This window comes from Solea solea, chromosome 9 (genome assembly GCF_958295425.1).
Source record: "Solea solea chromosome 9, fSolSol10.1, whole genome shotgun sequence".
In the NCBI taxonomy this organism is placed as follows: Eukaryota; Metazoa; Chordata; class Actinopteri; order Pleuronectiformes; family Soleidae; genus Solea; species Solea solea.
In genome coordinates, this window is record NC_081142.1 from 11,529,180 (window position 1) to 11,556,535 (window position 27,356).

At 37.9% G+C, this 27,356-nt stretch overlaps 1 long non-coding RNA gene across 1 annotated transcript in view; it reads right to left on the reverse strand.

The window, feature by feature from the left end:
- Nucleotides 1-27,356, reverse strand: part of LOC131466104 (uncharacterized) — an 88,904-nt gene that overhangs the window by 58,785 nt on the left and 2,763 nt on the right. Inside the window, exon 2 of the long non-coding RNA XR_009241384.1 lies at nt 22,833-22,979. This is a non-coding gene — a long non-coding RNA (uncharacterized LOC131466104). The remainder of the gene's footprint in view (nt 1-22,832; nt 22,980-27,356) is intronic.

The window sequence follows — 27,356 nt, forward strand, 5'->3', positions numbered from 1 at the left end:
ATTAATAAACAAATGTTAGGACGTATTTACAGAATGCATATTTATAGATGGCTTGTTACTACTGTCCAGATATACTCATAAGCCACAAATTTTTGACTACATAGGAGTTGTAAAGACTATAAACTATTAAGTATTTTCAATGTTTAATCAAAGGGAGTCCTACAGCGCATTACACATGCATAGAAAGCAAGTTTTTTTATTGATTTTACCTAAGTCTACCTGTGTGAGTTCCTCTGAGCCATCCTCCATCTCTCTCTGACAGATGGGAATCCTGATGCTTACCTGACTGCATCTCACTTTAGGGCTGTGCTTCTAGCACATGGGGTTTGTTAAAACAACATCTGTCTGTAAGTCACTACCTGCGGAATATTTAAATACTCCTGCACAAATACCTGTCACCACGTGTAACACTGCTGCTACTGGATTCCATACAATACTGTCTCAGATGCTTGGATTTCCACCCTAACAATGCCATTATCCTTGTGTTCACGTTTTAAAAAGGCTGCACTGAGCCCTTTTGGCTCCTTTTCCACACAATAATGCAACATTATTTGACTTGAGACTAAAATTTTACAAGGACTTGGACTCAGATTACTAAAAATGATAGTAATAATAATAAATAGCCAACAAAAATTACCACCAACTGTGAGCTGAACCTAAAACTGAAATGTCCACAGAAGAATGACACGAACAGAACATCCCGAGGCTTGCTGGATCACTATAATGGATATTGTTAAACAGGATATCAACATTTATTTTTTTTCCACTTCTGTTTAACAAATATGGAAACGACATTGGCAGTGATGCCTCAGCTCTGTGAACACCTGATTAAATCCACTAAAACAAACATGCAGGGGCAAATATACCTCTGGGTTGTAAACCAAGCTCAAACCCATCTATGTGTCACACATTGTTGCACCAAAAAATACAATGATGGTGTGTGTCGCCCACATCCCCCCCCCAACATTTACAACCTCTAGGTAAAGGTGGCTGACATAAATCACTCTTCACAATTTAAACAAGAAGCTGCATGAACAGCTTGGATGATCTTTTCCAAATTGTCTGGGGCACCAAACACCTACTGCTTTTCTTGCAGAAGGTATAATCTGTTTACAAATACTGTCATGCAGTCAGCCCGAAAGGCAACAATGTTACACCGTGGAGAAGAATTACCGCCACAAATTACGCAGAATTCCTATCTAAATGCGACGATATTCTTTATTTCAAACGCACACAAACCTGCAAGAATAAACTGCATGTCCCTGATTGCCAGTCAGGGTGTCACTGTAAGCTCTGCTCTCTTATGACTCCTGACTGAGAGACACTTTAGGGAAAATCAACAATGGAGAACTCTTCATCATCTTGGCAGGTAGGTTTCTTCACAAATTACCCTTTCCTCTCCATCCGTCACACACAAGAGAGTTCACCTGCTTTCTGTGGCGCAATCCTCCACTGCTCAATTCCTCACATCTCTCTTCCCCACAGCTCATCTAATAAAATATTTCTTCATTATGTCTTGAAAGGATGTCACAAATGCTGTGGGTTTGCAGAAATGGTGGCTGACATACTCTTAAAAATGTCACTGGGGAGAAAATTAGATTAGCTTTCTTTTCTTTTTTTTTTTAGCTTATTGTAGATTTAATATAATAAATGTTAAAATAATAGCCCTTCTGCGCTTAAAAATGTTTGCCGGGTATTTCTGCAAAACCTTTGACACACACAATTGCATTGTAAGTCTGGGTTTCGTGAGGGGGTGTTGACGTTACCACAGGTTACCATCCTTAGGTTTCATTTGCATTTGAAAGGAGGGCTATGTCAGCCCTCTGCCAGGTTGCTCAGCACCTCATTCACGTACTGCATCCAATGATTAATCCAATGTGAAACACTAATAAGCAGCAAGCCTCACCCCATGGACTGGGCCTAATTGGGTCAATCAAAGATGAGCCACAGAGAATCGCAGAAGGGAGAGAGCGAGAGCTTTCAGTATGCCAGCAGTTTTGCAGCTCTCGGCACAGACCACTGCAAATGAGCTGCAGAGGCTTATGGACATTATGATGGGGGCCTTTGATTAAAAAAAGAAAGAGTCTCCCAATACCCTGGTGGTGACATTGCATGTCTAGTTGCTGATCTTTGGATCTGACATCTCTTTACGCAATTCCCACTTTCTCCGTGCTCTGTGAGAAGGAATGGTTTAGTTGAAATGTGAGAAAGGTACTTGCATGTCCTCATCCTGTCTGTGGTGAGGTCCCATCAGACTTATGATTCTAGAGCCTCTTGTCCAGTGCTTTGCATACTGATGGACAAAGTGTGGAGGCGTGCAGCTGCCATTCGTAGGCAGCACTGTTTACAGTGATGCATTCATTATTCATTAGGCTTTTTCCTGTCCTCCGCAAGATGAAATGTTTATGATTTCACTTTTCACTCCTTTTTTTTTTTTTTTCAAACCTTTCCTGCCATTTACAATTGGCCTCCATAGAATTCAACCAGCGGCCACTGTGTCAGCGCATGATGAATATATGATGACAGAAATTACCGTTTGGTGATTTAAATATCTGAGCCTCATCTAAACCAATTGACAAGGGTTAATTTGCCCATGCTGCGGGAAGCCAGCAGCATCATAGATTAAAACTCTACTGCGTAACATGAAGTGCACATTTAAACAGACTCATGTCTTATCTGGTCTTGAATGTTCACCCCACGTTAATGTTATTTAAATTACAGAGGACACAGTATGATGTGTTTTTTTGTTTTGTTTTCTTTTTTGCAAATGAGCTGAAGAAATAATTAAAAAAAAAAAAAAACACACATCATGCCCTAGTTCCTTCCCTTCAAGTAATTGAAGCGCTTTGGCAGCAATAACAGGCAGAGTCTTTGTGAACAGCTACTGTCTTGGAAATATAGACCTACTGTACAGGAAAACAGATTGTGCCACAGATCATTGTAAGCAGGTTCGATGTCTGGACTTTTTTTTCCTACAGGTTGTCTCTGTATGTTGTTGCATTCATGTTACCCTTTACTTTTACAACCCTTCCAGGGCTGCCTGCTGCAATGAAGCATCCATCAGGCATCATCCACCACAGAGCGATGCACTCGCAACGATGCCGAGAGGCTGCTCCACATGTTCAACAGAGTTAAAAGCAAAGGACACAGATTCATTTGGCTGCTCATGCTCACAAGTCAGGGAAAAGAACGGATCTAATGTCAAAGTGCTCACCTCTGACAACAAGCAGAATATCGGAGATTAAAACAGACCACAGACAGGCTACTGTAGGCAACTGCATTCAGCTTAGGCCAAGTTTAGAAACATTGTGCAACTGAGGCACTAGTGTCATCAGGAAAAAAAGAAAAGAAAAAAGACAACACAGATGGTCCTGCTGTCCACAGGGGAAACATCACACAGACTGTACTGGGTTTAAATATAGCATAAGTGATTATATTAGAAAAAGTAACGATTAATTACTACAGCACTGTATGAGGGGAACAAAATAACCCCACTTTACATTTCATGTAGTGCAGCAGATTAAATTGCACGTATGTAGCATTTTAGGTTAAGCTGATAACAATTGAACTGGCCAAAGTCCAGAGAATTTTTATTTTTTTTTATATTAAGTAGACCACAGAAAACTTTCACGATTTTTGTCCTCCACAATGCTCAAATCAAATATATACTAAGTCAAGGCACTGGAGTTTCATGTCAAATTATGACCAACAATGAAGCTAAAATGCAATCGAGGTATTCAAACAATTTATGGCACAAAACATCCACAGTAACACCTCAACACCCACACAGCAAAAGCCACACTTCACGTGTCCAAAGCCACAATTTAAATAAGTTGTTTTAAATGACATTTAAGTGACATGACGAATCAGATCCTACGTATTAGAATATCTGTACAAAAACAGAACACCGAGTTGGTGCATGAAGAATAGCAGTCTTTAGAAAACTAAGTTAAGCGTTACAGAAAGACAGTTGTGTCAAGATTCAAGATTCAAGATTCAAGAGTCAAGTTTAAAACAAAAAAACAAAGCATTTAATCGTGTTGTAAAATGTTGTTCTGATGCTGCTCGGGGTCAATTAAATGCAGTAATCTACTTAACCCGGTTTCCAACTATTTTTAAAAGGAGAAAAAAAAGGTTTAAAAATCCTCAGCCAGAATAAAGAAAGTGCATGTGTAATCTAAAAGGTGGCATTATACATGCAAATATGTAATTCAAACTGCATCGCTCCTTTTCATGCGAGATCCTGTTTTCTGTGTTATGGTATTATATGACATTGTAATGTACTGTTGTCAGCAGGGATTGACCAGCGAACCTCATGTGGAGGATTAAGCACTAGAAGATGGATGGATGGATGCATTGCACTGTATTGGAGATGCAAGTGATAAGCCCTGTTTATGAAACCCATGTGGACATAACAGCACAGACGGCCTGCGTAGGAGTGATTGATTGGTCTTGACATGTGACTACCACTGTCAGCCACGAAGACCATTACATCAGTAAAGCCTTTGTAGTCAAAGAAAAACATTAATCACTACCCAACATGACACATTCTGCCCCCTTTTTTTTATAAACTTGGTTGTGGCCACCGATAGTGCACGCACAAACTGCATGAAATTCTTCTTGATTTTCCTTGCCTGGAGGACAGATATGTTTAAAAAAAACTTCTGCACACAGAAGTGTGATTAACAAGTAATCTACAGTATGTAATTATAAAAAGGGGCGGGGGGTTCCTCTGTAAAATATTCAAGAGATTCCATGACCTTTATTTCACCCTCTCTGTGTACAAGCTTCGGAAACAGACACTGCGTTTGCTTGGTAGGAATGAGTCCAAGTGATTGGAATCTTCCCAAATGGACGTTCAGTTCTGTCATTTCAGAGGCCACGAGGCAACGGCATGACTCCTGATATCCCACTTATCAAATGAGATAATAGAAGTGAGAAAAGCAAGAAGAGATGACCCATAATGTGGTCAAATAATGTAGCCTTGCAATTAAGTGTTTGTTGTCGTACAGAGCCACTGATTTTACTCTGTGACATTTCGTCTGACCTCATTTTGTGTCGTGAGACTGCATTATCATGACACAGTGATGAGTTTCTGTTCTCTCTTTAAAGTTCAATGGGTGGAGAGCACTTAAGTGGCAGTTTTCTGTTTTCAGCCAGTGGCAGAGCATTGTATTCTGTTATGAGGCATGACTAAATCATACAACAAAAGTCCACAGACCATGTTGTGTATTTAATATCAAAGAGGTTACAAAGTGCACCTATTTTAGCATTTTGCTACTGAGTGTCATATGTAGGTCCAGTCGTGAGTGAGTGATTACACCTGCAGTAGAAACTGGAAAACAAAACTGGGGTTGCGATTGTGTCAGTGAAAAACAATACCTAACCCTGTGTTTCAAAAGAGCAAATGATTGATCATTGATGCGTAATCGCACATAGTTTAACTTGTGTTCAACAATTTTTGATTTGGAAATATAACACCTTTTATAGCCAACTGAACTCCTATGCATGTTTTGTTTCCTTTGCGCAGTATGAGGTGAAATGTTAATGTTAACGTGTTAATATGTTGAACTAATTTGATACTGTATCATATTTCCTGGATAACCAGCTGTATAAATGATTGTGTTTTTTTTTTTTACCAGAACAAAGACTGAACACTCCACTTATTTCTCGTCACACGGGGGAGGAGGAGGAGGAGCATGTTTTCAGTGGTGGGAGGCATTGGGGTGAGGTGGCGATGCGGGGGTGCCAGGGTTGAGAGGGTCCAGGTGTAAGTATTTGACCATGCACGTGGGGAGTCTTCCTCCCCGAGATAAATGGACAAATCCCCGGTATCAGCAGGTCATAGTAATGCGCGCTCGTGATTAATGTCTTTTAAGACAAATCACCTATGGGACACTTCAATCAGGAAACCATGCTGTGATATGATGAATGTTCACCACTGAGTTAAAACACACACTTTAAATCCTCTGGCCCAGGACAAAAACTTTCCTAATTGCCTCTCTCTATATGTATGTATGTATGTGTATGTGTATGTGTATATATATATATACATACATATACATATATGATACACATTTGATACACTGAGAGACATTTTCAATATTATTTCAATAATTATCTTATGGTGAGACCAAAGCAAATATGTTTGCTTTGGTCACACCATAAGATAATTATTTAATGTTCTATTTAACTCAATTATTATTATTTTTTTAAAAATGGCATCTTTCTGTCATGTTAAAATAGTTACTAGTGTTTGAGTTTTGCAACATTTTGTGTGTGTGTGTGAATTTGTGTATTTGGAAATGACAGAGCTGTCAAAATGCTGCAATTGCTTCCAGCAATCTGGTGCAGGCTTTTCTTTTTGTTAATTGTTTGGTCTTCATCTAAACCACAAGGGTTCATTCATTCTAGTTACAAGTCATTCTTCAGGCTCCGTGTAGCGTGACATAAACACATACGTCATAGTCAGAGTTCAGCAGTGCACCTTAATGAGCAAAAGTGATGTTGGACTCACCACTGCTCAGGGATAGTCCAATCAAATGAGATGTGGAGATTATCTCTGAAAGACAACATCCATTCTTCTGATAAGCAATCTGTATGTATAGATGACTCCCTGTATTAACAACTAATATACTGTTGTGATAGTGTTGAATGGATTGTGGACCACGGAAATGCACCAACACCTTCTCCATAATGTATGTGCTGCGATACAGGAAACATGTTCATGCTTTGTGAATGTTTTCTCGAAATTAGGGTCGTTGTCATGCAAAGAAAATACATTTTGTAAGGGAAAATATTCATCCTTATCTCTGCATTTAAAAAATTGACTACTGTGCACTGACTGCAGCCCTGATCCTGGTCTTCCAAAGTTGCAAAACAGGTCCCACTGGCCAAAATAATATTGGATTGATCCTGAAGGGCTTTTGATGTAGTGAATACAACGCATACAAAGCAAATACAAAGTGTGGTTCCTATTCAAGGCCTAGATATAGAACAAAGATGTTTGAGTGAGGTAGAGTAAGACTGATGGTCTCAGTTGTTTGGTTAAAGTGGCACCACTTTTTATCAGAAATAAGTTCTGACAAATAAACTTGTTGAAAGCGTCTCCTGGCAATTCAAATCACTCAATTGGTTAATGTGACGAGGAGCTCAAAAAGGAAGAAAGTTTGAAAAATGTTCAAATTCAAGAGCTAAAGTGACAACTTCATGTATGACAAGAGACAGACAGACAGCTACATGTGTCCACTATCACAGAGTCACCAGCTGCATGATCACCAAATCCTTATTCACATACAAGAGACAGTGCTCCTTTAAGACAGTACCCGTATCTGGGTGAGGATGAAACAAATAGACGAGACTGTTTCTGTTCTAGTGGCTTATTTGGTGTTTCATGTAGGAAGGAAAAGGCATATTTTGCTTGGAGTATCAGTTTTCCCTGTGTGATGCTAATATCTGCAATAAAGTAGAAACAAATAGATGGTCATGCATGTATATCCAATGTGGATTCACTCATGGCAACATCTGTTCATAACTTCTTCTGTTTTTATGGTTAAAAAGCACTGGTTAGTATATATATTACATGGCAATAACTATTATTACTGCAAAAAGAAAATTCTGTTACATCTTTTGTATACTCTCCTCTCTCTCCATCTCCAGGACAAAAACAGGGATTTTTCCCCTGTATTGTTTGCTCATATTTCTATTTCTCAAAATGCCTGGCCTCCTGTTGGTTTTAGGACTTAGGTTCTTTGACCACCGCCACGGCTGCAATTCCTCCCACACAGGCGAGAATGGTATGACATTTACCAGAGCTGCAAGGTGGTAATACATTTTTTTTTTTTTTTTTTTTTTTTTTTTAAAAATGGCAGGGCTGAAAGGACCCACGCTGGGCCCCACTGGGACTCCTTCACACTGGCACGCTAAGCCCATTCAGATGGGGGCAGTAATTACAGCATAGAAGCAAAGCTGAACTAATGCATACAAGGTGTAACTTGTGCAAAAGACAAAATGTCCATCAGTTTACTGTTGGAACGGTGAGACATGTGTGACAGCTCCACTGATTTATAGTGGCCACACTGTCCTCTCTGCTCAGAATGATCAATCTCAGTATGACTTCATCACCATGGATTTAATTGGAGGCGATTATTTATACACATATTTACACTAATTCTGCCAAGAATCTGCAGGAGAACGTTGACCACACTGGAAACCACTTGCCTCGCCTTGCGTAAATGTCAATTTTTACATTTAAAACATTTATTCTCACTGGCCACTGTGCACAGCTTTACTCTTCTACAGTACAAAAAGGCTTTACAAGCACATTTCTACTGCACCAACATGACAGATCCACCACCTCATCTGCCCGTTTTTATCAAAGTATCATGTTGTTCACATACCAAACTTTACAACCACAGCTGCAATGCAGTGTAAAATACTGAGTTGTAATGAGGCTGGCCATCATTTAGAGTCACACACGCAAGGCCACTGAATTTGCTTAACACAGTAAAGTATATTTATTTCCATCGACAGACATTTGTCCATGAAAATAAACCTCTGGGAGCAGTAGCCTCCAGCTCAAAGGCCATATTTTCTGATTTTAATTGGGTATTTTCATGGTTGCATTGAGGAAGGTCTCAGTTGCAATACAGAGGAGGAATCTAAGAATACCGCTGCCCTTTCATTATTCCCACAAACACTGCCTTGCAATACAGTGAGATAATAACTTCTTGAAAACTCTGAATGAGCTCCTATTAAGTCAAGTTACAATTGAAAGTTTACAAACCAAGAGTGGTTTTCACTCCTTTGTTTGCCTGTCTGTCTGTCTGTCTGTCTGTCTGTCTGTCTGTCTGCCGGTTTGTCACTTCATTTTGTTGTTTAAGCAATTTCAAATGTCTGAGACAGCAACCAAAAACATCATCTCAGTAGGGTGGCACTGGAGCAGTCATAATCAAAATCACATCTCAGCATCTTTGATATGAAAGCTGACTCCCCTGTGAACATGAATATCAATCTCTTTGACTGGCACTGAGCAGTTTTATTATCATTATTATTACTACAAGTATGAAGACAGTGGATTATTTGATTTTTGGAAAGCCCTTCGTTGCCATTCCCCCTTTTTTTTTTCTTTTTTTGCATTTAATATAATTTCAGGGCAGTTTGAATGTATTTGTATCTGTGAAAAGCACCCGTTTGCAATCTGCTCTTTTTCAAAAGGCCTTAATTTGATTTCTGGCTGCACTGCAAATGTCCATGACTGACTGGCTGAGTGATGCCCATTACTGACTGAATGATTAAGTTACACTGCTGGTCAGTTGAATTCCATGTAAAGGATTTACTTACACCATTGGTTGTCATGCAGAATGTTAAATGTTCTCAAATGGCCATTGCACCTTCAATTGGGAGAAGTGACCGACTCTTCAGGCCCCTTGATCAACTTTTTTTTCTTTCCTCTCTCTCTTAAAAAGGCACCTGCTGACAAAGCTTGTGAAAGTCAAGAGTCAGTAAACTGTTGGGCTTTCTCTCCACGGGCAAACCTCACTATGCTTCTCATCTAATTAAAAACAGGGACTCACTGGACCCTTTAGCTCAGCAGCCATTTTGACATGTTTTACCAGGAAAAGCAGGGGTTTCTTATCACATTCACAATGGCTCTGTTCAGCTGCGGTTAAGGTCGTATATAAGGTCAAATTCCAGTCACATCAATCCAATGCAAGGGCCAATGATCACTGAATTCAAAAGACTTGAAAAGTACAGTGTATATATGTATATATACACATATTTATATACACACACACATATCTATTGTGAGTTTGTGAGTTTTATTGAAGTCATCTCGTCCTCTCTACCATCAATATGGTTGTCTGTACCCTTGAAGCCTTACTTCAGAATTCACCGATATCGTCGGCTTGTCAACAAACGCACATGATACCGTGACAGATACTAGCGACACTTATAGGTGCTAAAACAAAAACACATGTGATTGAAGTACATATTCTTTAAAGTTTTCCTGCTATTTTTGAATTTGTGACTTTTTGGAGAACATTTTTACAGTCCACTCACTATTTTACATAATACAGGAAATGTGATCCAACACCGATTCCTCTGCTGACAAATATAATCCTATCAAGTTCATCCAGTGGAGGTGTTGTCGTTGCTAAGTTATGCACTTAATGGATATCGGATCGAGTTTCAGGTTCCTGTTGTTGCGGAGGTTGGAGGCCTTTAAAAGCCACCATGAGCCAGTACTCAGCACTGATCCCCTTCCTGGATGTAATGAATCTTACTGTGGGGTTTCTCTGGAAATTAACCCACAAAGTGACAGCTTCAGGGTGAGAAAGACATTAAATGAGGGGTAACACGACGAGAATTAATGTGAAAACTAGGCGACCAAGTGACATAAGTTATTAGAATATATGGAACAGGACTTTACACGGGATGTCAATGTATATTTCAGATGCATTGTTTTAGTTGATCAAAAAGAGCGTTGGATAAAATTGTTGATTAATTGATTAGTGGATAAACTGAATAAATATTCTCTAGAATTAAACAATTAGGAAACTTGGCGTAATTTTAATGTTTGACTCAGTCTCGCTAAGTTTCTACAGAAACTATGCAAAAATGCAAGTCGTGTCCATAATACCCTTAGGTAATGCAAAGTTACATTATTAGTTTAGCAATTGCCTTCACATGAATCCTAAATTAGACTATATAAAATGTTGACTTGCATCCAAAAGTGAAATTAACCACAGAACTTCCATTCATATTGCAAATTTTAGATGATGACAATGCTACAATATATACATTTTGAGTTTACGGAAAAGGGAAAAAATACCTCAAATTTTAATCAAGTTGCATACTGAATATAACTATGCTAAATATTAAAAGCAATTGTGCAGTATACGAGTCCTTTTTTGATGCGACATGATATAATGAACCCCAGAATTGAATATAATGACCATTAAACATTTATTCAGTCAGAAAATCTTTCGGCATTATGACTGCAGCATGAGGAAATTCATAAAAACACATGAAATGTTAACAGATTTTAATGATTGATGCAAAGATAATTGGAATGTCAGAAATGAATAAATGCACAAGTAAGAAGTGTTCTGGAGTGTGATAGTTAATTTAGTGGCAGAGATTCAATCAAACGATAGCCATGCAACCTTGATTCAAAATTACTCATTTTAAAAACACAAAATGATGAAACATTTAACTCCAAATTGCAGTTCAATTAAGTTGTATTTCCTTCCTTTACCCTAAAGCAGTCACATAAAAATGGTTGTAAATGTCATGAAATAAATGTTTTCACTCTCAGGCATTTGATTAGACCTTATTTTGCTCTCGTCAATAGAAAACAAACCAAAAATTGTCTTCGTACTCGGTAGGATGTATTATGTGAAAACATGAAAAGGACATACAGACTATAATACGACTAGAGCGTATGCCACCAATGGATGCATCTGGCCACACAGTGACCATAGACAGTGAAAAATCAGCTGCTACTGACAATGTATGCTGCAAGAATCGCTCAATTGCCAGGGGGAAATTAACAGCAGCTCTCTAATATTTAAATTAGCTTTATTCCCCAGTCATTTTAATGCAATAAATAGGTCAGGTGAATGTAAATTGAATAAGACACCCCATGGGTTCCTAGAGGGGCTTGAACGGCAATTCACAGACCAGTGGTTGATATCACAGTGGATAGATACTGGCATCAAACTAATCTGTAAACACTTTCTTCTTTTTTGAATAATCAAAATCATTAGTGTATTTCATGGTACGTACTTTACTGCTGAGGAATTAACTGATGGCAGCAGACTACAGGCATAGAAAATGGACCCATGCCACTGACGGCAATGTTGCTGCAGTCTCCCGTACCAGTCACATAATTTGAGGGGATTCTCATTGGTTTCCATTTGGATACACGACTGCTGCAACACCCCCCGCTCACGTGCACCAATCAGGACCCACCTACATGTGCCTTTAAATAAATGTGAGGTTGTTTGCTTATGTTTCCAGGACGCTGAATCAAATCTGATAAAAAAAAAACACAATTACACAGCCCTGAAATAATAAAAAAAAAAGAAGATTAACTCATATGTTGACTGATTAAAACTGAAGATAAAGATTTCAATTTTGAAGGGGTTCAAGTGTCGGTGGGTATCTCATGTAGGGTTTGGATACTTTTCTTGAATTATTCGTAATTGTATACTCTTTTACCACAACGAGTAATGGAGGACAAAACATGACCTTAAGGAGTTCCCCTACAAATTGGGGAACTCTGCTGTCCCAGAAAATAGTGGGACATACTGGATACAGCAGTATATGTAAAAGACTGTAAAAAAAAGAAAATGGTATATCACAGAGCAATCTGCATCCTTGAACAAAGTGCTATTCTTCCCCCCCGTCATGTTTCTTGTACTGTACAATTATACTGCAGAGCAGAGCGGCAGGCTGCACAGGGGTGTCCTACTTTAATAAATGAGCTGTAGCTCATATGCTTGCAAGAAAAGCAAGAACGTCAGAACTGTAAATGTACTTGTGTGAGCACATAATGCTGTGATAAAATGAATGCGAGACGTGCCAAGGCTCAAAAGTAGCAGACTTGAAATATAACTATATTTAGAGCACTGTTGAAAAAAAACTTTGCATAATGTTTTCTGCTCACCATACACCATAATCTTGTCCAATACTAATTGGACCCTCCAGATTGTTTCTGGGTATTTTAGCAACATAATTTTCCCACAGAAACAATTCTAACAGAAGCACAGGTTCAAGGAGATCAATGTTAACTGTGAATGAGAGTGAAGTCTTCCCACACTCATGTTATTGGCTCATGCCTCTCTATATCTAAATAGAGTTAACGACTTTTATATGAACCAGTAATGTGTAAGGGGCAGTCAGCAGATGTTCAGATGGAAAATGATAGTAACAATTACTGTCCATCAGCGAGTGGCCCCTGCAAGGCTGCCGATATGTAATGTGACAGGGACCTACTGTGAGATTATGTACAGTATGATGGCATCAATATGTGATTACTATCCGCTCTGCCACTTCAAAACTCAGATAGTATGATCAGTGCTGGTTGTTGAGCAGTATTTTCGCAATACCAGATCTATTGGAGTCATTACTGGCCCTGCTCGTGATGCAATCTTTAGTCTATCTGCACGACGACCATTTAGGAATTACAAGAACACAATTAAGTTGTAAAATTACAGGGCATATATTTGCTTAGATCTTGTCTTGATTCAAAGTTGAATTGCTTTTAGAGTTTTCCACCAACAATAACAATTAGTTTTTACACTTGAGCTGCTCAGAGATTTGTTGTTATGTTTCCTTGACTGTTTTAAAGACTTCACTTGTTGTTATGGCTCCATTCAGGAGACATTTCGTTGAAGGACTTTATGGCCCGCTAAGCAAACAATCGTTTAAATTCAATTAAGGCTATGAAACACAGTTTAAAACGGTCCTTTTAAAGCTTTGTTTTTGTGCAGCTTTGACCTATGTGCAGTGACTATATCCAGCTCAATACAGTATATGTGCCGCACATAGTGGAAGGTAAAGTTGTGAATAAAATGGAATCGTTAGCATCGAGCTCCATATAATGAGGACTAAACAATAATGGGATGAACCCCCTGTGCCTCTGCCCATCAGAGAATTTCATAATTAGCAATTAGTGGTCATTGTATCGCAGTTGCAGCAACTGAAATCTGGCTGAAGTGTCTACATTCACTCACCTATCCTGAGGCATTAACAATAAAATATCCCACTGGATTCAGATGTGATTAATGTCTGTCACAAGAAGGGCTGCAATGGCAGATTAGGCATGATTATGAGTGGGCTCATTTATTTTCAACATGTCATTATCTTTTACACCGTTGACTACGCTCGCACTGTCCTGATCATTAATAGTTTGCTTTAAAAGAAATATGAGAAAAAATTAAACGGTATGAGAAAAGTGCATTTAACAGATGCAGAAAATTGAATTAAAACCAAACGCTATTATTGTACACCATTTCTTCAACTACACAAAGTGAACTTTTTCGGTAAGATTTAATTAGGAGAGCTATATAAGTGGAGTAAGAATCAATTAAAAGCAAACAACAAAAGGCAATGAGTTTCACATTGTGAAAATAATGTACTTCGAGGTAATGAAAATAACTGAAATATAATCATGTACAAGATACTTGTACCCCGACATCCGACAATATCATTATTAAACATTGTGCATCTTGTTGTCATTAAGTCTTGGGTTTTCACATTATCTTCAAAAATCTAATTATGAAAGTAAAAATGTTTGACAACTTATTTTCTTGTATTACCGTGGGCCTTATCGTTTGACCGTTCAGATAAATGTTGACGAGGCAGCAGTTGAGAAAATGTGAATATTTAATCACTGTTTTCCCAATGACTTGATTGTCGCAAACCAAGACAAATAGAGTTGAACAGAATCATAAAATATTCATTTGAGCGTTGGGCTGAAAATGATTCATTCCTAAAGTCATTTTTATACATGTAGAGGCAAATATCCTTGTCCAGACAAGGATATTTGCTTGACCATGATTAGCGACAACAAATGACTTCATTGAAGATTATGTGTGATGCTCTCTTGCTACTGTACATGCATCGCAGAATGTCAACCACTTTTTTAGATCAAGGCATTCAAGCCTCTTTATGTAGAGCAAGAAACAATGACCTTCAGTTCAAGGGTCAAAGAGAGTTATTTTTAGCTGGTGCTGCAACCTGCTTTACAGTAATTCTATTATGGTATAGTTATGTACATTTCTGTAACACATCTTGTGAGCAGCTCATACTCAACACATAAGCTGACCTTTCAGCTCCAATAAACCTTTAGCAATAACACCAGCACAGTTGCTACTAAACTGTCTCTCTAACACAATTGATTGCAGACTCTTTTTTTTTTTTTTCTTTGCCTTTGTACTTCATGTCTTCATTTCTAAATGTTCTCGTATGGAATACAAAAAGAAATAAGTAAAACTCTCCCATTTCATGCAGATGCATGGTTTCCTTTTCTTTCCATCGATAACCCAATTATTCATGGAGGTAGTGGATTTAAAATGATAGTTGCGTAAAAGCTCACACTTTACATTACGATGACTTGGTGCCATCTGCTGTTAATACAGAGATTGTAATGCTTGGGGATGCTGTGCATTTGAAAAAACAATTCAGAGTAAAGCAGTTTAGATTTGAGGTAAGACATTTAAGTGACATTTATGCTGTTTAATGTATACTTTCATAGCAATCTGTGTTAATATAAGCACACTATTTAAAAGACTTTATAATCTATTTCAGGAAAAGAAACACAAAAGAGTGCATGAATCTCCACACCAGCTGATTTCACATTTCACCCTAGGCTTGATATATTTACATAATTATCTAATAAAATCCATGTGCTATAAAAGTCAATCATCGTGTTTGCTAAAAACATCTCACAAAAGCAGCACATACTTATTATATAAACACACATTTGTATATTTTCCCCACAATTCGAACATGGCACCCTCTCACGAGTGTGTTGCCACCACCACGGACAAGTTGGATTGTAGGGGTTAGGTATTAATTAGCATATCCGTGACACAGATTACCATACATTATCATATATTATGTGGGAATTAATGACGGCATGTTGTCAAACTTTGAGGAGCATCTTAAAACGGACCGTTTAGATAACCCTAACCCACACGGCTTATTGATTGATTTTTCATGTTCAGCCTCTACGTTTCCTCGTTGCGACTGCTTTTCTTATTAGTAAAGGATTTTATTGCAATATAATTGCTAAATATTTTTTTATGGAGTTGAGTATTGCATAATTAGCTGTAGTATGTCCATGACAAATACAAAGGAAACTCCTAATTTCTCCTCGCCCGAGTTACCTCCTGCAAGCTTGTCCTTCTGTGATCAACTTCCTGTCTACAGTGTTTAATGGATTGATAGGTGATCAAGTTTGTATTCCTAGGAAATTCACCTATGTAAAGAATTAGAAACTTTTAAAGAAATCCATATTTCTTATAATGCGAAAAACTGTAAAATAAAGAAATGTCTGTCAAAACTCACCTTGAAAGAAATTTGGTATGTATATGCAGGATCAGACATGAGCATCAGATTAATCTGATCCAGATTACACATTGGAAGGCAATTTAAAAAGTCACATTGAACAGATGCATATATCTCAGCAACACTTTAACAGATAAGGAGGAATTTGTTAAGTGTATGTAAGATGGTAAGAGCTTTAAGAAAGTAGTTCTATACAAATCCAGAAAGTCCATTTTTGGATCCAGTGGATCAAAATGTGAACAGTTCAGTTATGGTTTTGTACTTCTCAGTCTTGGGATCAGAAGGAAATGTGGAGCAACTTGATGGCTATATATAAGAAAATGTCAAGTTATAAAACCTTTTTTTATAAATTGGATAAATATTTAGGTATTTATTCATTTCAGAATGTTTAAAACTAAATTAATAATAACGTGTCACACTCACTTGGTGAATATGTGTTGTATTCTGTGTGGATTTGTGCATATCGGCCTGTGTGTATGTTTTTTGCTAAGGGGAGTTGACAGAAATGAGCTTTTATACAAGATCAGGTTCAGTTTTTTTTTCCTGTTAATCAGTGTCACTGTAGAATAATTTAATTAAAAACACGACATGACTCACTGATGAAAAGAACAAGTCATGAGGTTTTTAGAGCTGTCGTGTGATCCAAAAAAATGACTTTATCATTTGAACTTGCAAATTGAAAATAACAGGACACAAATAGGAATTTAAGGTCAGAAAGCCAGAAATACTGGAATAGACTTGCGGATATGACATGTTAAATAACAATAACATCCAAAAATAAAAATCTACCTCATGTCTGTCTGCAGCTACAAACATGGTGAAGCCATGGTGAAGCAAATCCACAAAATGAATTGATAAAATAAAATGAGTGAGTCTAAAGTGAGGGGGGGGGGGGATTAAACTAACATCAAATGTCACAGATTCCATTATCAGCATTTTGGTCATGGCTACTTTTGTGCTTTGCTATCTCGGTGGAACACACGTCCTATCTAAGTATGAACACAGATTCTGCCTTGGGCCCAGGTAAGCACATGATGTGGCAGCGCTCTTGGAGATGAACACCGAGCAGATAATGTCATTCCTCTGAATACCTATCATTAAGTCCCCGACTGCCAGGCGTATGGTTACAGTCCCGACTGAGGCAAGGAGACCACATTATTGGTCGTATGACTCAGGTCTTGACCACCTGTTCCACTCAGTTAAGTGGAATACAGATAATTTCCATTCAAAAACGACTTAAACAGCCATCAAAATGTTCTTTAAATTGCAATATAATGAAAGCTCCATGCATGAAACTGGAATGCAAATGCTGGAGCGGCTATCACTTGAAAAGGACCATTCAGAGGCCAAGCAGACTTAATGGCCTGCTTATTCTCACTGTTTGCTAAATGAAAAAGGGCTGACAACTCAAATCACATGGTTATTACAGTAGGCCAGTCTGGCTGTGTGGACCTGCTGACACCTTCACAATGAACTTGACCCATCACACAACGACCAGTGTGTGTGCCAGTCAAGACTTTAGAACATAATAAAAAGCAACTCTTATTTAACTCGACTGCTGGTTTTGACTGTGAATAAGCTCTCAAGTGTCTTTTCAACATGCTCTCAAGTGTCTTTTCAGCATTTTTCAGCAAAGTTTGAGCCAAATGAAAAGCAATACGCTGTTTAAATTCAAGAATGTTTACTCTAGTTATTGTAATCGATAGAAACGCACTGTGCTTGATTGCCAACACGAGCATCAACCTAAATAAACAAATTAAGCATAGACAATGTACCTCTAACCCTTCTCATGCTTGTAAAATAATCTGCAACACAATTTAACTGCAGTTTAAAAAAATTATTGATTTATAAAAAAACAAAGATGACCTGAGAGGGTTAGGGTTGTCAAAACAAGAAACATGTGTGTGGGTGATTTAGATTTGTCTAAAATTTTGCATCCAGTTTAAAAAACATCCTGCTTCGCATTCACCTTTAAAACTTTGGTCAGCTCTTATTCACAACTTTAAAAAAAATGACTGAAAAACATTATGTTAATCTATGTGCAATCAATTATTTGCATAAACATGAACATCTCCCTTTTAGGAATAACACTTTTATTTATTGAAAGAAAGAAAATTCTCATGAAACACAAGCGATTGCTCTCTGCATGAGTTGACATGTGATATTTTATTTTTAATGCAGATGCAGACACTTTTTGGTACGGATTAATTAATGTCATTGTTAAGGTGAAAGAACATTTGAACACATGGATGGTCTTATTTTGTCCGTGTAAAATGCGAAGAAACAGCCAAAAATTTGGAGCAAGGGGGTTTCCTGTTTTGTGAGACACATATGGTATAAGCCACAATAATTAATCAAATATTATTCATTGTATAGATAACCGTATGCTATTGCAGTTATTCACATGAAGACAAATTATTTGACTATTTATATTTGGTGGATTGCATTTAGAAAATACGGGACATTCTGCTGCACTCCATTTTCTGTAACAGTGTCATAATAAGTGTGACATCTTTGAGAGATTCTCCAACACTGCTGATATTCAGAAAGACCAATTTGCTTTGCTGAGGTAATGCTTCAGCTGAGCTAATACCCACCTCGATAGAGCTCTGCAGATCCTTTCACTAGATATTGTAAAATATGCCTTTTGGTATTGTCTGACATGTTCATGTCTAACATGGTGGATGGGGATCTGTGGTGTTTTGAGCAACTCCACCTCCTTAAGGGAACGATTTAAACATCAGACTATGAAGAGCCAGGAGAAGGCCTGACAGTCTAAGAAATGGGAATGTCAGATGTCTGACTGGGGTTTTTATACCACTTTTTGGGTTGTATCGAGTTCTGTGGTTTGGGCCAGGGAATACCAAAGCCTCAGAGAGATTCAATACAGACATTTTGTTGATGCTCACAGACGATGGTCCATTTGACATTTTGACATTACTTCTATTAGTTTTGTCTTTTTCCACAACTGGCGTGTCAGTCAACATGTGAGGGATAGAAGTATCTCAGGTCTGAATGCATCACAGTTGATTAATCGTGTGTGAAGATCTGTCAGTTAACTAAAAGACTGTAAACCTTTATAAAATTAACCAATTACATTAAAGGTAAGACAGACTAATTTATCTATTAACTATTTAAATATATATATATAGGTCAGTACTTGTACACATGTCACACTCCTTTTCTACTGGTGATATCAGCGCGTCTGTTCTGATGGTTGCAACTGAAAAATCACAAGAAATGTTGGACCCTGTTTACTGCGCTCATGAGCGAGGGCATTTTGTACACTGCCACATCATATTGCCGACCTGCTAACTCTTAAATTCGCCGAAAGCTCAGAGTTCGAGATGACCCGTTTATGGTGAGTACGGCACAAGTTTCACTTGATTGCGACAATACAAAACAGAATCTGACGGGGCCCCTCGGCACTGGCACTGGCTGAAAGTAGGTCAAAGTGTCTAACTCAAGACAACTCTCCAGATTTACTTCCACAGAAAGCTTGTTCTTTGGATAAAAGGCTTCAGCCAAGGACAGAGATAAGAGCAGGGTTAATACTGGTCTGGCATTTCCAAGATGGACAGGACTCCGAAATGGCTTGGAGCTTGTCCTTCTCCTCCTGCTCTCGTGTAACTTGTCTGTGTTCATAGATTACTGACTTTAGCTGTAATCTTTATTTGATTTTGATTTGGTCTGACTTGAATACTCAACTGTGCTGATCGGTGCTCAATATAGCAAAATGGACCTCTAGTCCAAAAAAAAATGATAAAGATCAAATCAAATGACCTCATTGGTGAATCACATCACATTGCTGTATTCCAATCACTTATCTAATTTGGATTAAACAACAATGTTTCATCCTAATGATGGCACCACAGTACATGCCTCTGCAAAACGGTCTTCCAGTCTCTTAAACCAGTGCAGGGTGTGGGGGGAGGTGATCATGTTCATGCATAATTGCTGAAATTACAAGGCCACCATTCTAAAGCATTTGACAAAAGGGGTCGTTCAGTGGCATAGCATGGCATTGAAATGACAGTCTTGCTCTTGCATTGTTTGAAATGTCACAAGATGGCAACACAGTATCTCTTCAGCTCCTAGAGGTCATGGAAGATGGATGCACCACTAATCTGACACTCACTCTGGGATGGTGTGTTGGGCGGCGGGGAGGGGGGAGCAATGCAAACAGGGGCTTTAGATAACTTCGCCATCCACCAGTGACCACAAATGCAGACACATCTCTCGGCCTGCTGTGTTTCGTCAACCAAATCTCTCTCTTACTGCTCGGTGACTTCAGACAAGACGACGTTGCCCGCCCCACAAGGATAAATCCCAGCCGAGAACAGACTATACAGTATATTAATCTGATATTGTCGTGTTATTGTTTGGGGAATAATGCAGGCTAAAGCAATGACTGATTGAAGGGCTTGCGAGACTCTCTACACTGTTAAATCTGTCTATTTAGAGATAAGTGGATGTTTCTGCCATCTTGTACGAGTGTTTCCTCTTCAAATTTAAGAGACACTAAAACAATAACATTCTACTTACTGTTACCTTTCAAATATTCTATTAATACTGCTATTAATAAAATAGGAATTAATCAAACTAAAAAAAAAAAACTTGATAAACGTGGATTTAGCCATCAAATCATTGAGTTCACAAACTAAGCCTGCAGTGCTTCTCCAGCATACTGTGGACTTAGTGTATTGTGGAAGGATAAATAATGGCTGTATCTTCCACTGTACCCCGAGAGGCAATATTATCAGGAAGGTTTGTGGTTTCATTGATTCCAAGGCTGCAATCATGCCCATCTGATGTAGTGGGCTGAGTGAGGATAAGTGATGCTCTGCAGTCCATGGACGTGCTCTGTTCGACAGTGGGACAGGTTTTTCAGGAAATGTTGCTTTCGAAAAATCTATGGTTGCTGTAATTAGTATTCCGCTTTAATGGTTTATGTATTATTTTTACACTTCTGTCCGACAGTATCTACGTGGAATGATTCAATTTCAATATTCTACGGTAGAAAAAGAAAGGGAAAAAAAATTGCACATAGTACTAAACATCTCTAATGGTCCTCACCGGACATTATCTCTTTGCAACTCTCTAATGGTGCTGTCACGAGTGAGTTTCAAACCATTAGGCAATTTGCAGTGAATCAGGGCACAAAAAAAAAAAAATCACATTTAATGTGATTGAACATTCTGAAGACAAATGGAGAAAAATATGCTTAAATATATTTGTGTGTGAGAGAATAAAGTAGGTTCAAGAAAACCTAGAGTAATACCAAATTGGGGTTTCATATATTGAAATAATGATGTTAACTTGAACATCTCCCCTCTACTTCAACTCACGATGACAGCAGAGGCATTCCAATGAGAACACTAAAAGAAAATGTGCAGAAAAAAAAAATCTATATTTATTTGAAACAGTGAGCACAATATAAAAAACAGCTGATTTTTATAGGCTACTTGCTCATATGACATCGACCATGAAAACAAACACAATGAATTAATTGGCTGTGCTATAATTCTGCTTAATATATGTGTGTGCTTTTTTTTTTATACCAGATCTCAATCCAGAAATTTCTGGGAGCAGCTGGGAGGATCGTTATTTGTGTCATCTGGCATTGTTCATCACTATTCTTACTGTCTGTCAGAGGCACGACGGGGAAAAAAAAGCATTTGGTCCTTTTCCTACAGAGCAACCTAGTTTTCCCCATCAGGGGAAATTAATAAATGTGTTATCATAAAAATAAATTGGAGATCACACAGAATATCATTTTTATGAAATTATGAAGAGATTAAGGTACTCTTGCTATCAGTGGCATGGAGATATGGTTTTGAGCTGTTATCTGCACAGCAATTTTCATTAAGGGAAATACATTTATTAAATATTACAACCAATCTTTTTTTTTTTTTTAAATCAGGAGCACCGATTTAAAATGTATGTAATTATATTTCCTGACATAGAATATTTAAAGATACATTTCCCCTTTAGCTGTAGCATTACCATATTTTTTTTTTATCAGCATTAAACTCATATAAATATTTTTCAATAAACCATGTATTATGTCTTATACGACATTTAATCTACAAAATAATACATTCACTTTTATAAACAGTGCTCCTGTTTTTATAAACAAACAGGAGCTTGTGTTAATATACTTAACACTGTGTTAAAATGTATCTTTTTAGGTTTCAGTTCATTGAATTTTTCATACATTTTAGAACAAAATGACAAAAGAAACTTGAACCATTTTTTTCTCAGAAATTATTCAGCAATATTTATCAAGACAAAGGCTGGAGCATCACATGTGTGTTCGTAAAATATATAGCCCGATTAGAAAACAGAATATAAAAAAGAAAATGAAAAAAATAACTATATGCCACACACACATGCTAGGTTTTTTTTTTTTTTCTTCACAAGCAATATTCTGATGTCACTGTGCCCATCCCTACACCAAAATCACATCCCTGCAAAGACATGAACAAAGCTCACACAGCTCACCAACGTCACATTATAGTAACAACACAACAGTTCCATAAGCCACAAAGGTCCTGGCTGCATTTCATCCCCATATTAAAAACTATACAATTCGCTTTTCAGCAGTAATTTGCTTCCTAATAATAACGGTCATCACAGTAAGGTATCACCATTCAATTCAAACAATCAATTGCATCTACTGCAATAACATTATAAAGAAAGTGCTTTCCGATTTATCTTTATTAAATCAACAGGGATTTTGATCGCCTTACCTGATTTTGATCGTGGACTGCTTTGCCCTGTGTTGGAGCTGTAAGTGTCTGGTGCTTTGGGATGGGGGGAGAGCTTTGGTTCACTTGTTGTTTGTCGGGAACGGGGTAGTTTGCTGTGTGGCTGGAAGCAACACTCCTGAGGGCCCACTGTGAATAGAGGTCAGGATAATAGACACAGTCACACAACAAAGACTGATAATCCTGTCTTGCCCCACAGCTCCCATGTTGCAATCAGACATTTTAAGAGCAGTTTAGTTGCAGTGAGGGGCAGCTGAATGAACTGCGGTTAGGAAAGACTCCCAAGGTCCCATTATGGACAGTAACTGGTGTCAATTCGCAGCAATTAGACCACTCAGATGTGTCAGTAGACAGGCCTCAAATTAATAAATAAATAACGCAGACCACAAGAGCCCGCTAATATAGCCTTTTGAGTCATTCGAGTCTCCCTGTGGTGTATTTCAGAGCAGAACACTTAGTCCTTCAAAAAAGTGACGAGGTGTACCTCCTCCCCCCCACTTATCCTGTGTGACCTTTGAGTGAAAATAGTCCTTAGTGAGTAAGTTGCTTAAATCTGCTTCCACTGGTCATCAGAAACATTTGTTTAAGTGGCGCGTATCCTTTAATGTTGCTTCATGATCGGTTCACCCGCCAAAATAAACAAAAACGTCGAGCAATTCCTGAACGACATGAGTTAAATGTGACATCAACTTTGGCCACAACCTGGAGAGCTTAACATTTAAGAATGAAGACGATAAATAAATGAAGGCAGTGGATATTAATAATTTCCAAGTCGATACTGGAGGCTGTTAAATTGTTACAGACCAAGTTTGTAGCCTTGGGCCTCAGAGTTAAGAGAAGCAAGAGTAGCCTCAGGCACACCACATGTGTTGCTTTTTGGAAACAATATTTTTTTATGAATCATCACAGCCTGGGAGATGTAACCTTGAATTTAAGCCAGCGTATTTGTATCGCCGTTCATCTTGTCTAAAGTCCTGTTAAATCTGAGGGAGAATCATTTCTACAGGTGGATTTTCTTTATTGTCCTCTCATCCTAAACAATTGTGCTGGAGAGCCTGGTAATTGTGAGGGTTCTTTTCGGAGCGCAGAAATAAATTATGATCTAACAAGAACTTCAGTCACACTCTTGAGAAGAGGAGTGACCAATATGACAAAGACTATGCTACACATTACCTTTTCTCAGAGTCCCTTGATTCACATGTTTTCACGTGTTTTTTTACAGTGCACAATGAGTGCAGCCTCTACATTTGAATGGGAGCGCTCAATGAAAACAAAGTGATTATTTCAGAATAAGGGGTAGCTATGCTTTGTTGCCCAACTTCAACCAAATGCCTTTCACCTTTCGGCAATGCATACATAATGTGTCAACAGCCTTTGATCGGTTCGCAGGGATAACGCGACAAGACTGTGGACACCGGCTTCCACTGATAGACGAGGCTCTTGCCTTTCCAAATAGGTGTCAACAAGCATCGCTCATGGAGAAATAAACGGAGGGGGAAAGTCAAACATAGAGAGTAAAGGCTTTATGATGACACAATCTCCATGTTCTCGGAAAAGAGATTCAGGTGGTTTGTTTCTATTGATGGTTTACTTTAGACTGATCTGGTGACCAACCCTCTACATTTCTCATGAATTCACTTATTTTCAACACAGTATACTTGAAAGTATAAATCTGTAGTTTATTGTCAAGAGTTCTTGCCCTCTTAGCAGAGAAGAAATCACATTAATGACAGCGGTCAGTTCTCTTCTGAATGTCCATAGTGGACACTTCAGATTGTAAAATCCCCCCAAAGAAATCACAGAAGCCAACTGGGCGACTGTTCCTGGACAGTCAGACTCACACATCAGCTGACAAAAGAAGAAAAGAAGAAATTAGTTAAGTGAGCAAAACACACCTCTCAGAGGTCAAAACAAAGACAGACGGAGAGAAAAAAATAAAAGCCTGTGTAACTTTTAACACCAACGTACTGAGTGGAATGAATGGTAATTTTAAAAACTGTTGTAATTGCCACTCATTTCCATTTCAGATTTGAAATGTGAAAATATGACTGGTAATGGCCTGGCCCTGGCTGAAGCAATTAATTTAATCCCCATTCACTGCTCTGAAGTGGTGAGGAAAGTGGCCATGCAAATTCTAAAAGGCTGTGCTGAGGTTTTAAAATGTTAACCTTAAACATTCTTTCTTTTATTTCCCATGATCCAAAAATCCCAACATCCAAAAGCTGAGCAACAGAATATTATGCTTTTGCACTTTAGTGGAATGTCTGCACAAGTGAACACATATTTAGTTCTTTACATTTTTACAGGGGAAGCATCTGAAAAGCAGGTTGGGTTGGTGTAACGCGCAGGGAATCATCATCCTCAGTGGGAGAACCTCCAGGGAAAAGGGAAGAGAGGGTCTTCTCCAGAGCTGGCTGCAAAGCCATGAGCATCCCCTGCTGGTTAAAATAAAAGAAACACTTCAAATCACCCAACCCCTAATGAAATACACCAGAGAGTAATTCCACTAATTAATCCACAATCTGCATGAATATCTCATATGTGTATGCGTCCAATCTCACATAACAATCATGACACAGGACGCAGAATGCACTAATGAGCTCATACATACTGTACATGGGAGGGAGTGGTGACTACAGCTGCATTAACTATCATGACATAAGCAGATGATGGCATATAAAACATTTAACTTTAAGTATCTTGTATGATTTTTGTGCAAATGAAGATTTCATCTGCAGAGGCATGAAATAAAGTCTGCAAATTATGTACGCATGTCTTTCAGTTTGAACTTTGCAAATGGCATTAAAACTACAGAGCTGAGAGCGTTTATCATTGCATTACTGGGTCAGGTGAGAACCTTGTGACTCCAATTAGAGAGGTCCTTTATGGATGAACTCAACAACTATTTTCATTATATTGGAAAATAGAAGAACATACAGAGAAAATGCCTATTTGTTGAGTGATCGCGACCAATAATTTGGCCATGTAAATAGCTTTCTTTCATATACTGTATACATACACACACACACACACAATTATAATTATTTTTTAAACCATGGAGCAATTACAAGTTTTTCCAACAGGGAAAAAAATTTTAAATTTGTTTAAAGTGATGAAAAATAATCCTCATTGAACAAATATATATAATAATAAAATAATAGAATGTAAATAGTTTTAGCTGTTAACTATTGATATACTGGCCACCAAAAAAAGCATATAGTACTGCCATTATCTGGAAAATATCTCAATGTTCAGTAACTCGTTGACAAAACAAATGTGGTCAAACACCGTTTAAACCAGAAAGTATAATACTTTGTATTAAATAAATGTATTTAAAAATTGACAAAATACTAATCCCAAAATAAACCTACGCTATTGTCAAATGTTTACAAATCGATGGGTTATAACATTTTATTTAAAAAAAGTATTTCATAGGAAAATGTAATACTAAATATGAACCATTGTAGACGCCATGTTGTGCGGTTGCTGTAAAAAGAAATATTTCTCAGAAAAATGTTGTTTGTCCATAAATCAGATTGGTGGGCCTTTGGAAACCCTCCATGTGGGTACAATAATAAGCCATTGTGTACAAATACATGGGTTGAAGCAGTAATCTGCAGATCTTCTCAGTTGGGGAAAAATAGATATTTGTAAAAGCACAGAAGGGATTAGGCAAGGTTTTCTACCTCCTGCCGTATGTGGCGTGACTCATGCTGAGAGAAGTTCTGTGGAAGTCTTACGAATGAAGAGGATTTGACGCCGCTGCTGCATGACTCTCATATGACCCAAACAAAGCGATCAGCGTGAGACCTTTGTACAGGGTGCCGTCTCTTAACCCGCGCTCTTCAAAAACATATAGACACAGAATTTACAAGATCTTAGTTAAATTAGGAATGAATATGAAATGGCACACGGACAGTTGACAGCTAATCTTGAAACATTAAGAATTATTGCCGTTCAGAAGACATTCTTTCTGGACCATGTTAAAGATCACAACGTGAATAAAGTAAATTCCCTTTATTTTACATCATTTTGGCTACAAAATAAATAATTGGCTCTTAAAAGAATAACGTTTTCTTTTGGTGTATATGTATCAGTCTATTGAACAGGCTTGTTAGTTCACACTGCTGATGTACATATACAGCTATTTACCCTCTTAATGATTCATAAGTTGATTCCTAATGAAAAATAAATTGAGTTGCTCCCAACACATTCATAACATTTCCTCCCAAGAATAAATGGGCTCCTTTATGAGAAAAGACACATTGTTGTTAATGATTTTATAAGCAGGGAGCCCACCTGACATCCTGTTTTCTATTACTGTTCTTTATTCAATTTGGAGCGTGCACTGCAGGTGACCTAACCTATAAAAGGGCACTTCAAACTAAATTATCTGAGCTCCTTGAAATTTTATAAATTCAGACTCAGCCTCACAGAGGGATCTCATACCAGAAACTAATGGCTTCACCTTTAGCTTTGTGTAAATCAATCACACCAAAGGTTAGA